Source organism: Pinus tabuliformis, chromosome 5_1 (assembly GCF_031772625.1).
Source record: "Pinus tabuliformis cultivar Carrire ecotype Pingquan chromosome 5_1, CPIR1, whole genome shotgun sequence".
In the NCBI taxonomy this organism is placed as follows: Eukaryota; Viridiplantae; Streptophyta; class Pinopsida; order Pinales; family Pinaceae; genus Pinus; species Pinus tabuliformis.
Genome location: NC_142305.1, coordinates 775,308,467 through 775,323,962, shown reverse-complemented (window position 1 = coordinate 775,323,962; position 15,496 = coordinate 775,308,467). Strand labels below are relative to the sequence as shown.

The following is a 15,496-nucleotide window of genomic DNA, read 5'->3' as shown; positions in this document are numbered from 1 at the left end:
ACTTAAATAATTCATATGGTGTTTTGTTTCAAGGTAAGTCTTTAAGTAGCATCTAAGAAAGTACATCTTAAGTAACCTTTGAGTTCAGGAAGGATCTCTTTAATGTGTTGACTATAAATAGAAATAGTAAATATATAGTAAACAAAGTATCTCTTTTTTTTAAATTAAAGTAATGACACATACCCGTGAGTTTGGTTACAGTGGATCCACATGATGCTCTTTCACATGTACCAATATTGCTTATAGAGAAAATAATTTATCATTGCACTCCATAATATCACCAGTGTTCATGCCATTAAGTTCCTCATGTTTCCATGTTGTTTACCATCATTGGTGTCACACAAGTATCCTCTAATTCTCAAACATTGTTTGGACATCAATAATGGTGACTCTTAATGAAAATTCAAGGAGTTGACAAAAGTAAATGGACACATATTCTAGCAGGCTGGAGAAGATTTTATTTTGAGACACTAGAAAAAGTGTGGATGCAAAAAGACTAAAAGAAACACATTCTTATTTAGAAGATAATAATAAAGGAAATTGAGGGAAGTTGAGAGAACTGCAAGGATATAAAGAACATTAGTGTGAAATAGACACATTTTGTTCCATTCAAAGAACCATGAGCATCATAACCACAGTTCAGTAATATGTTAAAGAACAATTATAGGTAGAAGAATTCCATATACATTGCATCACAAAATAACATGAAAATAAATGCACATTATGTACACTATGATCGACTAGATGTATAGTATTTTTGGGTGTATTTTGAAAAACTACTAGATGTGTGATCAATAACTAGATGGATGTACAATATTATCACGGGAAATAGGCCCATTTCATTGCATTCAAAGAACCATGAGAAACATAACCACAATTCAGTGATAAGTTAGAGCACATTTATGAGTAGAACAATTCCATATACATTGCATTACAACAAAAACATGAAGAGAAATGCACATTATGTACAATATAATCAACTAGATATACAATATTTTTTTCCCTCAGTATTTTTGGGTGTCTTTCTGAAAATTATTGTGTGAAAATTTAGAATATGCTTGCTTCTTGATGTCAATATTGATTTCAAAGCAAGTTTCACGTGAGCAAGCATAGTGAGAAAAATAAAATAGTGAGTAAAACATACACCTTATTGTAAACATAAACAAGCAGATATATGGTTTGCTGAAATCCACGTTTCAAGTTGATTTGTCTGCAAATCAAGATCATGAAGTTGATCAATAATTTACATGATAATATCTTTATGAGTACATTTGCACCAAATAAGGAAAGAAGCCCATGAACCAAAATTCATGATTATCTACAATCTGGATTTGTATATATTTCTCTGAAGGCTTGTTCACATTCTCACATGGGTTCACTGATCTCACTCTTCCAAGAGGTATAGCCACCTACAATATCCAATCCAATAAATCAAATATTAGTTACAAATGTCTGATTATTGAAGGAATTTATGTTTAACATAAATACTTAAGAAATGAAAGCTTCATAAAAAATATTTTTTGTAAGCATGTAAAATATTTCTTTTGGAAACCTAGGAAAGGGATATTGTGTAATACACCCAATAAAAAGGAAACATTAAAATAAAGTTGAATTCACAAACATTAGTCAATGTGATAATGTATCTATTGCTTTGTAGTAGTTGCAGTTTCCTTGAAAGATGTGAATGAGAGTCGATGGTCATTATCGAAGCCTACCTTTTCTGTTGATATGAATAGTAGCCCTGCCATAGGGCCACTGCTGGTTGACAAGTAACAAGATGAAGTTTTCAAGAGCTTCTATGTTGGACCAACACTGAAGCTCAACTTAAACATTTTGTCAACTCCACCTTGAGCTACTATTTTGGTCCCCAAGCTCAGTTTTCCCCATACTGTTTCAAACATGCTTCCCCCAAGCTTCACTGAACACAATGAAAAAACAGATGCATTCTATGAGAAGTTTATATTGAAAATCATTTACTCACTTTTCATATAATGAAATATCAATTTTTACTCATATTGAAATATTATGCAGACAGAAAGGTTTATAGACTTACTGTGAGCCCAAAAATGCTCAACTAGGACATCAACATTTCTACTCCATCTATGCAAGTGCTCTAAGAATGCATCAACCTTAGGTGTGCACAATAGAAACAAAGCCATAACTTAGAGAATATAATTATCTTGGAACTATCCATGCTAAAATTCTATAAGTTCAAAGAACAATAAAAAATGATAATTGCTAGATCAGGTACTGGTAAAACAAAGATCAACCTAAAAACAAAAAATATTCAAATTTTAAATAAAATCATAATCATTAATGTACAACTATATGAATCTAAACCATTTGTACACAAATATGTGAAAGTTCTCATTTATATGTCAATAAGAGTGCATTTAACCAAAATAGCAATTAGTGCAATACATTTTTGAACCAAAAATACATCAACAAATAGGCGTAGGATGGCCTCTAGTGTGAAAAAAAAGCATGTTACGAAAAATACATACATATCATCAAAATAATTTCCTATATTTGGATCTTCATCATCAGTATCACCCTTTAAGCATTAAAATAAGATACATAAAAAACTTCACATGTCAAATCAAGATTTTTTTGAGTGATGGGTACACTTTTATTAGTGTTGTGGTAGAGGATTTTATCATAACATATATTTGAAATGCTAAAACATTATTTATAAAGACTGGCCATAGCTACAAAATTCAACAACAACAACATGTGGGACACATAGAGATGATGATCCTCTTACATTCTTAAGGAGCCATTTAGAAAAAATGGTAGTGGAGTTGAATTTGAGCCAGTAAAGAAGAGGAAAGCTCCAACTGGCAGTCCAATGGACAATATATTTAAACAAGGGTTGTGAGAGGAAGTTGACCGTTGACCTTACCATTAAATTATTTCTCTATCTCAACTTTATTTCATTTAATGTTGCAAGGTCTCCTTTGTTTTTGAGATGTGTCAAGTTGTAGTTGAATGGGATCGAATCAAGTAAGTTCCCCTAACTGCATGGAAGCTTAGAATGAAATTGAATGACATTGTTGGTTTGTTAAGGTAAAGGTGGATAATCTCCTAGCACCAATTAAATCATTAGGTGTTAGTATTGTTGATGAATGGATGGATCCAGGATGCCATCGACTCATCAAGTTCATGGCTTCATCAAAGATTGGACCACTCTTCTTGAAAGTGGTGGATGTTTGCACATTATATGAGTGCAATGTTCATTAAAGCCACTAAATAAGTAGGTGTTAATTCGTATGTGTAAAGTCACAAATAATTCACCTATTTGTAATGTTTCAAACATGGTTATGGAAACTAAATATCCACGAAGATTTTGGACACTTTACCTTATTTATTATTTGAACTCAGAACTTAAATCTATTACTTTGAATGTGACATGGATGGGAAAGTTAATTAATTATGCATGCCATATCTACAATTTTGTACAAAACCATACCAATTCCCATCTATAAAGAGTAGGAAAATAGTTCATTATTGAAGATTACAGATACTTCGTAATAATCCTCCTTGTTAATCTTCCAATTTTCCTCTAAAAATTCTATGCTTTTGGGCTTGAGTTTCAATGATATAATTCTTCAAAAAATTCGTTTGTACTTGCTATAGGTGACCATTTACCACTATAATATTCTCACATGGGGTTAAACGTAAAATTTCAATAATTTTCTAAGTGTGTGACTGAGTTTTGTCGCAGATTTCTTCAAACAATTTAGGGAAAACACTGCTATAGGTGCACATTCATGCATTCACTCTCAATAATGACACACAGTGATAATAAACACCCTTAAAACACACCCCAGTGAACTGATATATTTATATTAAAAACTCAAAAGCTTTATAGTGTTGATATATAATCTTCACCACAAAGGAAATGACAAGAAAAAATCATCTTTGTTTATTTTCTAAGAAAATACATGATAGAATAATGTGACTGTAAAACTTGGTTCTTTCTCTCAGGTGAAGATGTCTTCAATTTAGTAGTCCCTCGAGAGAAAATAACCACACTTATTTTTTGTTGTGTTTATAGTGTATAACATTAGTCCTTTTCTTCATACCTCGTCCCACCCATAAGGAAATGACACCAACAGCTACAACGTTCCAAAGAAATGGGTTGTATGAAGCTCAACCTGAATAATATTTAAACTTAGAAGTTCTCTCCCTCATCCCCAGTAGAGAAGCACATAGAATAACAAAGGAATACAACCCATAGATTTCCTCCATCAACAAAGAGGGTCATGGTTGAATGTAAATTTGTCCCCAATGGAAACAATATGTTCCTCAGTAGAAAGGAAACACGTCTAATAATAAATGAGAGGGCATTCGACCTCTTTCCACCTTTGCAATTTCATGTCTCAGCTAAATACTTCAACCAACAAGGAAGTGAAAGTTTTTCGGGTCTGTTCAAACTCTAGAACTTATTTTTGGCACCATACATTTGATTCCCCTTGATTATATGAGGCGTGACTACCAAATTGACCCCAACAATGGCTTAGCAATTAATATCTTCATGGGTATCTCCCGTCATGTCACAACGAGATAGAAAATAATAAATAATACCATCAAATCAATAGATAACACTAGAATACCTCAATATTTCTTAGAAATATTGTTCTCCATTGAATATTAGTAGTGCAATCTGAGTGATTTCACTCTCAAATCCAAACTAGGATTTCTAGTTTCAAAACCGAAATTTGATATGATGGCTAGCATTTTGTTGTTGCTACGAAAAACACCCTCCAAAATTTCACCTACACTTAGATTTTCGAGCCTACCATGGATCTTTCAATCAAATTTGTTGTGGTCACTCCTATCTCTAATTATTATTTGCACTTCCTTTTGGATTGTAAGTGTCAAAGTCACCTACTCACACATGCTCAGTCCGTAATGAAATCATGAGTACTTCTTTTACGTAAACTTGAACAAGCATAGCACGGCCCATCGACACTATGCATGTGCGATGTCCAATCCATGTCAATAGTCAGTGTGCACTAACATCGACAGTTCCTCACTTATATATGCATTTGTACTTGTATTTCAGTGAGTTTTACAAACTATCGCCTTACACACCTTATTTTCATGAGTGTCATTTTCATTTTTTCGGTTGTGTCTTTTTCCTAATTTCCCTTTATTTAGTTTTATTTTCATTTTGTATTTTCCCTAGCATGTGTTGTTTTCACCATCGTTCGCATATTGTAAGTGTCATTCGCACTTTTATTTTCATATAACATGTGTTGTCTCTTGGCATGGGAATTTTCGCTTTGTGTAAAGTGGAGTTTTTCTTTGTTTCAGGGGGAAATATTTTTGATAATGAGTTTTTCTTATCATGTATACATGTTACACACTCATTTCCAAAGTTTCATGCATTTCCGCACAAGTGTTGTCACAATCGTCACAAAGTATATCTTTAGTGTTGCACTTGGAATGGGCTGTCTCAATGTTGTTGCATTGAGGAAAGTATGTTTTTCATGGGTTTTGAGTGTTCCATGTTGTTTTGTAAAGTGAACTAAATGTGTGATCATGTTCAACTCTTGCTTTTATTCAAATTCCTCTCATTAATCCAACACTTAGCCAAAATTGGAAAAACTCTCGACTGGACCACTCAGCCTCATCCAACCCTCTTGAACTATAGACTATGCAGTCTCATTCCTCAAGAAGTAACCTTGTCTCTTGGTACTACACAATGTGCAGTCTCTTCCTCCTAGAAATGCGCATTTCACAACATCAGTGTTCAAACCCAACTCTTGAGTCCCAGAATTGCGCAATCTTTCTCTACAAACAAGCCAACACTGCACATTTCACAGTCTCAGTCCTCAAGCCTAAGTCTTGAGCTCCTAAAATGCACAACTATGAAATCACATGACCACGTGTCCTTTTAGTACTATGAATTTTGCAATTTCAGTGCTCAAGCTTGAGCCTTGGCCTCAAAAACTATGCAATCATGCCCTCTAGCTAGGCCTTAACTATGCATTGCATAGTATCAGGCCTCAAGCCAAGCCCTTGAGATCCTAATTCATGTAACTGTGCAGTCACCTATCCTCCTCTTCCTTTCAAAACTACACAGCTGGATGAAATAGTGCAAACCCCTTTGGTTTGACTCACTAACTCTTAAAACTGCACAATCTACTTACCCAGTCCAGCCTGAACTGCGCATTATACAATATAAAGGTTCAAGCTTCCCCCCCAACTAATAGCAGAAGTTTCCTCATACACACAAACTTTATTAATAAAGGAAATAAAAATTACATAAAATCTGGAAGAGCTTACACACGATCACTCAACACTCTTCCAAGTGGAGAGAAACAAGCTTAAAATAAGCTTGTGTCCTAAACTAATTTTGTTATGGATCACTTCTTTCATTTACAAGTGTCCATTTACATTTGATTCACTTATAACAACACTCCTAATTGTTTTCATAAATTAGTTCCTAAGAAACGAAACCTTTCGAGATGTCATATCTCCTATAACAAATAGATATTCTAAGAAGACTCTAAGACTCTAAATAATTAATTAAATATTCTAAAAAAACTCTAAATAGTTAAATATTAATTTGTGTACTTTTGATCATATATCTAACATTCCCCCCTTTGATCGAAAGGTACATTACAACAAATACCAATCTCTTCCCTAAACTTAGTAAATTTGATCCTAGAAAGTGGTTTTGTCAAAATATCTGAGATCTAGTCTTCTAAAGGACAATATACTAGTTTGATTACATCCTTTTCAATGAGTTTTCTGATGTTACTAATGATACTTTGTGTCCACATGCCTTGTTTTAGAATATGAAACTATATTTTTGGCAAGCTTTATGACTGATTGGCTCTCGATGAATAAACGTGTGGATTTTGCTTGAGGAATGCCTAAACCCTACAAAACTATGTGCAACCAAACTATTTCACATGCTTCTTCCCATGCTGATATATATTCTTCCTCTACCAAGCAAGTGGCCACAATAGCTTTCTTCTTGCAACTCCAAGAAACTGCAATCAAGCCCATTTTCATCAAATAACTTGATGTTGATGTTTGATCATCAATACTTCCAGCAAAATTTTCATTTGAATATCCACCAAGTACAAAGTTCTTAGTATTTTTGTAAAGAAGACTGAAATATTTCGTCCCTTGTATATATCTAAGGACCCTTTTTGTTGCATTCCAATGGATTTTCCTTGGTCCATGCATAAATCATGATAGAAAACTGACTACATAAGATAAGTTTGGATGATTGGTTTTCAGATAGATCAAACTTCCAATCAACTATCTATAATTAGTCCTATTTACCAATTCCCCCCTTCAAATTTTGAAAATTTTGAGTTTTGTTTCATTGGGGTGAGAACGGGATTGCAATCTTGCATTCCAGAAGTTCATATGCATACTTTCTTTGACTACGGAAAATATTATTTGGATCTTTAAATACTTCAACTACAAGATAGTAGTGAAGTAATCCCATTAAATCTAGCCTACAACTCCTTCTTTACATGCAAAATATGATCATTATTGTTCCCACTAATGATCAACTCATCCACATACATAACTAGAATCACCATATTTTTACCCTGATGGCACACATATAGAGTATCATAAGATTCACTTCAATTAAATCTAACCTTGCGAAGGTACTCGTCGATTTTTCCATACCAAGCTCATGGAGATTGTTTCAATGCATATAAAGCCTTAATCAGTTTGCATACTTTGTGTTCCTACCCTTCAATCTCAAAACCTAGAGGTTGAGTCATATATACTTCTTCCTACAAGTATCCATATAGGAAGGCAATTTTGACATCTATCTAATGTACTTTCCATCCTTTTTGAGCTACTAATGCAAGTGTTAACCTGATGCTGTTCCAGGTGCAAATGTTTCCTCATAGTCAAATCCTTCTTGTTGTGCAAAACCTTTGGAAATAAGCCTTTCCATGTACTTTTCAATGTCTCCATCTATATTATACTTAATTCTTTAAACCCATTTGCATCTAGTGGGTTTCACATTTTTAGGACAGTCAACAAGTTTCCAAGTGTTGTTTTCCATCACTACCTTGTATTATTCAACCATTGCCTTTTTACATTCTATATGTTTTACTGTCCCTTTTTTTGTGGAGGGATCATTGAAATCATTTGTTATTAAGGAAAAAATTTCTTCATTTCTTTGTGAACTTCATGTTCCTATTTTGGTTTTGTTCATCTGGCCTGACATGCCTTAAAATGTGAATGGCCCGTTTAGGAAGTTGATGTTAACTTGTTTTTGGATCTGAATAATCACCATCATTATAAAGTGGATTGATACAAACAAATGTTCTTCAATCATCTGAAGTTTGAGGGGGTGAAGAGTCAATGTTAGATGAATTTTTGCTAGAAGACTCAAATGATCTTCCAGAAGATCCAGATGGTCTAGATGAAGTAGGTGAGCTCCATGAACCATTTTTTGATGAAGGAAATTTAATATCATACAATGTTGTGTACTTGGTTTATTTTCCTTTCTGCTTTTATTTTTTGTCTCCCTTAATTTCCAGTTTCTATAGAAGAATTTCTATCTTTGTGGCACTCTTGCTTTCTATTTCATCAAATATAACATCCCTTATAACAATAAAATTTCCATTGGAAAGAAGACGATATCCCTTCTTTTCATCAAAATATCCAATCAATGTACACTTCAAACTTCGTGAATCGAGCTTAGTTTTCTTTTCTTTTGGAACTAAGGCATAACACACTGAACCAAAAAATATAAAATTTTTGACTCAAGGTTTGAAACCAAACCATGCTTCATATGGTGTAATTCCATCCAAATAAGTAGTAGGATACATGCTCCTTAAGTAGATTGTTGTAAGTGTTGCTTCTACCCAATATAAAGGACTTAAATTTTTGAAAGTTAACATGGATCCTGCCCTACCTAACAAGGTGGGATTAATTCTCTCTACTACTCCATTTTTTGTGGAGTGTAGACATTTTTAAGTTGTCTTTTGATATCATTATCCCTTCAATAAGTTTGGAATTAATTGGAAGTGAATTCCCCTCTATTGTTTGTCCTGTGAGTGCCAATTTTTTCTTTAACTTCATTCTCAACCAGTTGGAGAAAAGTATTAAATTTTTTTAATGTTTCTGACTTTTGTTTCAAAAAATAAACCCAATTCATTCTACTAAAATCATCAATGAAGAGTAAAAAGTATATACAACCTCTTAGAGAAGTCTGTAGAGGTCCACAAATGTCCCTGTGAACCAATTGCAAACACCTATTTGCACGCCATGGACTTGTTGGAAAAGTATCTGGACCTTGTTTCCCATAAATGCAAGCTTCGCATATTTCATTTTATTTCTTAAAAGTTGTAGTTCCATTAACCATTCCCTTCTTTTGGACTTGAGAGAGACTTTCAAGGTTTAGATGCCCATATCTAACATGCCACAACCTTATTGGTGAAATATTTATACTTTTTGGTCCTACAAAATCAAAATTCCGTGGAATGATTGTTCCTTTCATTCTTAAAAGTTTTACATCTTCATATTATGTCATGACTGTCTTCATATTTTTTTTTATGCATTTGATTTTTACTAAGCCATCCTCCATAACAACCTGATGTCCTTGTCGAATCGTGACTAATGATAACAAATTCTTCTTGAAAGTTAGTACATACCAAACATTTGAGATGAGTTTTTATCCAATTCCAAGAAGAGGTGCTTTTACTACACCTTTTCCGCAAGGATTGTGTCTTGTATCATCTGCAATAAAGATTGAATTGAGTTGGAATTATTGAAAAGTCTAAAAGAAGTCACGTCGAAAAGCCATATGTTGTGTTTCCCCCATATGTAAAATCCAAGCATCTTCATAATCACTTTTAAGATATGTGGAGACCTATATTGTTGTTGATTCTGAACTTTGAAGTGTAGTAAAGACATATTATAAGACATCATCTTCCTGACCATTAGAAAATTGTGCCAAGTGTTGTTGAAACTTTGGAATTTTTCAATAGATGTTCGACAATATTCAACATAATGACCAACTTTGTTACATATTCTACAAACAACTTGATTTAAATATTTTCCTCTGCCTTGCCTCTGGCCTCTGCCTCTGTTTTGTCCTCTACCCTGATTTTGTCCTCTACCTTGACTTTGTTCTTTTCCTTGATTGTTGCCACTACCATGAATATTGCCTCTGCCAAAACTGTTTCCTCTGTTGAAGTTGTTCCCTCTACCTTGACTTCTACCACGACCTTATCCTCTATATGCTCCTTGATTTTTATTGTTGTGCCCTCTTTCTCTACCTCTAGAACTTTCAATTGAAGATTTACTAGTGCTATCTTTTGTAAAGAGGACATCTTCTACAATATGTTTCTTCCTTCCAAAAATTTTGTCATGTTGAGTTAGCATTTCACTTAATTCATCAAATTTTAACTTATTTAGCTTTCCAGTTACCTATAAAGTTTACAATAATTTTTTATATGAATAAGGAAAACCAGTAATCAAAATAGTAGTCATGAATCTATTATCCATTGCTTTAAATCCAGCCTTTACTATTTCCTTCTTAATGTTCTTAAGTCTAGAAATGTATTCAAGTACATCTCCCCCTTATGTCAATTTTTGTTGAAGAAACTTTAATTGAAGATCAACTCTCTTAGATTCTGGTTGTGTATCAAATAAATATTTAAATTTTTTCCAAGAAGACCATGCATCAGAAGCATTTTCAATGTGAACATACATTTCATCATTAACTGAAGATTTAATTAATGCTAATGCTTTGGCATTTTTGATCTCCCATTTAGCTAGTGAGTCTGCATCTGTAGGTTTGTTTGGTTTAACATCACCATCACATACATCTTGCCAAAGTTCATTGTAAATTAAGGTTCTTTCTATGTGTCTTTTCCATGTCTTGTAATTCTTTGAGCCTTCAAGTTTGTCAGACTCATAAAATAAATTTATCAACTTGGACATTGTAAAAGTAAATGTATGCACCAAGATGGATCATGCACCACAAAAAGAAGATGGACAACACACCACACACAATGCCACAACAAAAAGAAATCTATTGAGGCTTGGCTTTGACCCTCGTATAGTCATTTGAGGAGAAAAGTGACTGAGCTTTGCAATTGGCTCTAGTCAACTTTTCTTAAATTTTACAATGAAACTTTCAAAATTTGACTTTTACAATTCTCTTGCAATTTGACTTCGTTGACTATAGTTCCCCCCCCCCCCCCCCCCCCCTGCAAATAAAAATTTACAAACTTGCTTCCCTCAAAAGTTTACACCTTATCACTCCACGATTACAAAATTCAATAAAAATCACACCTTATCCCTCCAAAAAGAAATTTCTTTTTTTGAAACAAGATATGCCATTACAAAAAAAATGTAAAAAAAAAACAACATACATTAGCTCTCCAAAAATTTACACTTCTATTAGAAACTTACCTTATTACAAAAAAGGTGAATTGATTTTTTCAATATTTGACTTGATGCATATAACAAGGTCACACATTTATGAGTGGTTCTGCTACACAACTCTCAATCCAACACAACTCCTCATGTTGGTTCTTCTGTGACTTTTCATCACTCCAAATCTAGCTCAGTCACAAGATTACGAGGTCGAAGAGGAGCCCACAAGGGGTCATGACCTCTACTCAACATGTCCAATAACTAGACCAAATTGCAACGGAGTATGCCCTGCTATATATATCCTATTGGATGTACATTCACTATATATATTTTCCCCTGGATTTGCTGACACATATATTGAATACTCGTTGCTTGATGGGAAATTTTCCTATTATTCACCTTATCGTATTTCATTGTTGCTTAGTGCATCATCCCGAAAATTTACAATTTTTCTATTTCTTATCACATCATCCCAGCTCTGAATACACTTGCACTCATTCATCGATTCATGAGGGATGTTTTCCCATTTTTCATGTAGTACAAGATAGCAATAATAGTAATGAAATGAAAGAACTCTCATGGTTATTGTTGCGAAAGGTCGTGGTGATTTTCCGTCCTACACACTCTTATGTTCATGTTTATTTACATAACAAATATTTAAGAGTGTTGTTACTAAAAATAATTGTGCATAGAGTAATGGAACGTGGAGAGTTAGAAGACCATAGTGGGGGCGCTCAAATTTTCCAAACTTCATTTTTCATTGCGATGAGATGATACAGAGTAGTGATTTTCTAAAAGAAAAACTAGAAGAACGAGGGGAGAAATCATGACTAACAACTTGGGAAAGAAAAATGGAAATGGATTTGACTGTCACAGAAATTGCAGTGTTGGTTGCAGAAGTTAATTCTCAAGCCATATGAGTGAGTGAGGTACCTTATGAGGATAACGAACTCCAATATAATAGAAAATTTATAAAAATAATAATGTCCAGGTCTAAAAATCTGAAAATAACAAAAGAGTTGTAAAATTATTTTCCTTAATAAAAGTTGAACAATTTGAATACCAATCAATAGCTGACCAATTCAATGGAGTTTTCCAAAATCCTCCAAATCTAGAATCTCCTTCTTCACACCACCTGAATCATTGAAGTTCTGATACCACAATAATAGTAGAATTTTCCTAAGAGACACAAATTTTATTAATAAGGAAAACAAAAATTACATAAAATATGAAAGAGCTTACACACGATCACTCAACAATTTTGCAAGTGGAGAGAAACAAGATTTAAATATGCTTGTGTCCTAAACTAATTTTGTTATGGAACAATTATTTCATTTACAAGTTTCCATTTACATTTAGTGCACTTATAACAACAATCCTAACTATTTTCCTAAATTATTTCCTAAGAAACAACACCTTTCTAGATGACATATATCTTATAACAAATGGATATTCTAAGAAGACTCTAAGACTCTAAATAATTAATTAAATATTCTAATAAAACTCTAAATAATTAAATATTAATTTGCATACTTTGAATCATATATCTAATGTTGACTACCTAAGTTGAACAATTGAGCAGTCACTAAGCCTCTCCCTCGTCCTATCACCCAGTTCTGTCTTAGTCAATGGATCATCATGTAGCATCTGAGACTAGGGGCCTATAGGAATGATGTTGTCTTGTCATCAGTGAATTGCAGATGTCGGTACTCTGTCATACCATGATGAGATGATTTTGAAGGACATTGATAAGTAGACCATGCCAGAAGACACTTCATTAGCTACAAAGAACAATTGATCGATAAAGAGGAAGCAAAGGGACATCAAATTGAGATAGCATTTGGAGATAAAATTGCACTGAAGACTCCTCATCTCCAAGCCATTTTGGAGGAAAAAGAAGGTGGTCACGAACCACCTTTTATAAGACACAAAGAAAGCAACAACAAATAATGGACATACATTACCATGTCATTATGCAGTCCATGTCATTAGTGTCATGTCATGTCATGTCATGAATCATCATGTGCCACATCGCTCTATGTAATATGTAACTCAATATTGGAGAAATATAATGTAAAGTCAAAGTCCAAGGGTCATTCATGTAATTTGAAAAGTCATGTAGGAAGTCAAAAGGTCATAGAGAAATTGAAAAGTGATGATGGTAACCTAAGAGTCACAAGGGAGGTGTAGGATCACCCCATTTCTTATATATACACCCTCGTGGTACAAGAAAAGGAATTTTCACCTTGGCTTCTCCCATAAGGTATCAGAGAGACAAAGTTAGTACTTTTGGGGAGAAAGTTGTGGCTCCAATCTCCACTATTGGAGATGGTGGTGTTCTTTCTATACATATGTCCTAGAACTTTTACTTAATATATAAAGCACGATGGCCAACATGTTCTTCATGCATGAATTATGAATGTTTATAAGATTGTTTTGTGAATGTTTATGATTCATGTTTGTTTTTCACCTGTATTAAAGTAGTTGAACTATTTATGTTATTTTAGTGCTCATCGTATTGAGGATGTGTTGTGTTAGTTGCAATGACTGTCACATCCTTGTGGACTATTCTGCTAGATGCTAGAAAGGTCTTTCTTCTTCTATTGGTTGCATGACTGTCACATATTTGTGGACTACACCAGATGTTAGACTAATCTTTCTTGTTTGTGTGTGTCTCTACTAGGGGTGGTATTATTACCTTGCTCTTATGGGATCACCTCTTTTTCCCTCTGTAATAGAAGAATCTTGACACACTTACAACCGAACACTCACTAGGCACACTCACTTGCTTCTCGAAGGAACATATGTGATCCTCTCTTGTTGACGGCTAAATCCAAGGCAAATCTATAATAATATATGGAGATCGGGACGATACTCCAGATGGGGATCCTATTCCAAACTGTGTGAGGTCTAATTGGGACTTCGCATTAGGGGGACCCCCTTAGTTGACGAATTTCTAGCACCGTCAACTAATGTCACTAGAAGGAGGGTCAAATGACAAGTTATGTCTATTGAATCTATTTTGAAGCTCTTATCCTAAATGGGTCATCTTAAAATCATACTCCCAGGGTGTTTTTCTAACTTATCCCCTAGTGAAATTTTATTCCATGATGAGCCTCTTTATCCCTTTTCTCAATTGAAGTTTGATGGTGAGGCTGGAACATCCATAACCGATCACATTTCTAATTTTCTTAAATTTTGTGAATGTTATGAAATCAATGATATATATTTTTCTTGTGTGCCTTTCTTCCTCACCCTTGAAGGTCATGTTAATAGATGGTTTCATACCTTACCATCTACTTCCATCCATTATCTTGATTATTTCCTCAAGGATCTTTATCAAGCCTTCTATAGGTATGATTACCAAGATGTTCTTAAAAGAATCAATCAGCTAAGAATGAAGCCTAATGAATCACTTGAGTATTTCTTTGATCAATACCTTCACCTTTGCTATGAATTTCCTGAAGAAGACACAGAGTAGGATTTCTTTAAGCAAAAGTTTGAGCGTTTGGTTCACATATCTTTAAACGATGATTCTGAACCACCTGATGTTTCTACTTCCCCAAATCTTGTAAATCATGAAGAACCTCTAATTTCAGAGAAGGAATCTGTGATTCCTTGTGTTCCTTGTCCTCCTCCCTTTCCAGTTCTGATGTGGATGCCTACTTATGATGATTTTGAAGTTGGGAAGTCTGAAAATCAAATTCGTAATCCATATCTTCATCCTCCCCCTGCTTTTCATGATTTAGATTCAATGGAGAAAATCCGAAAATGGCTCATGAAGCCTACGGTGAAGACTAACTCCTTCATTCTGCAAGATGATGTCACTGTTCATAACTTTAGTCTTAAATCTGAACTGGATTTTTGTTTTTTTCTATCATCTATATGCCATGAATCTTTGTACCATGATTCATTTGGTTAATCTGCTCCACCAGCGAGTTTTTCAAACTCTCTTGATTTTCAAGATGTTAGTCCAAATTGTGATCATGTTTAAGGTATTCAAATTACACAGGTAGAGGAGAAGGAAGGTGAGTATTCTTTCAATATTTCTTTTCTTTTGTAAAATCCTTTGTGTGAAGATGGTGTTTCCTTATTATTAGTTGATACCAAATATGTT

General features: G+C 33.9%; 1 pseudogene; it reads right to left on the bottom strand.

Moving 5' to 3' along the window:
• Positions 1-1,259: 1,259 nt before the first annotated feature.
• Positions 1,260-2,159, bottom strand: LOC149167232 (GEM-like protein 1 pseudogene; annotated as a pseudogene).
• Between the last annotated feature and the right edge of the window lie 13,337 nt (positions 2,160-15,496).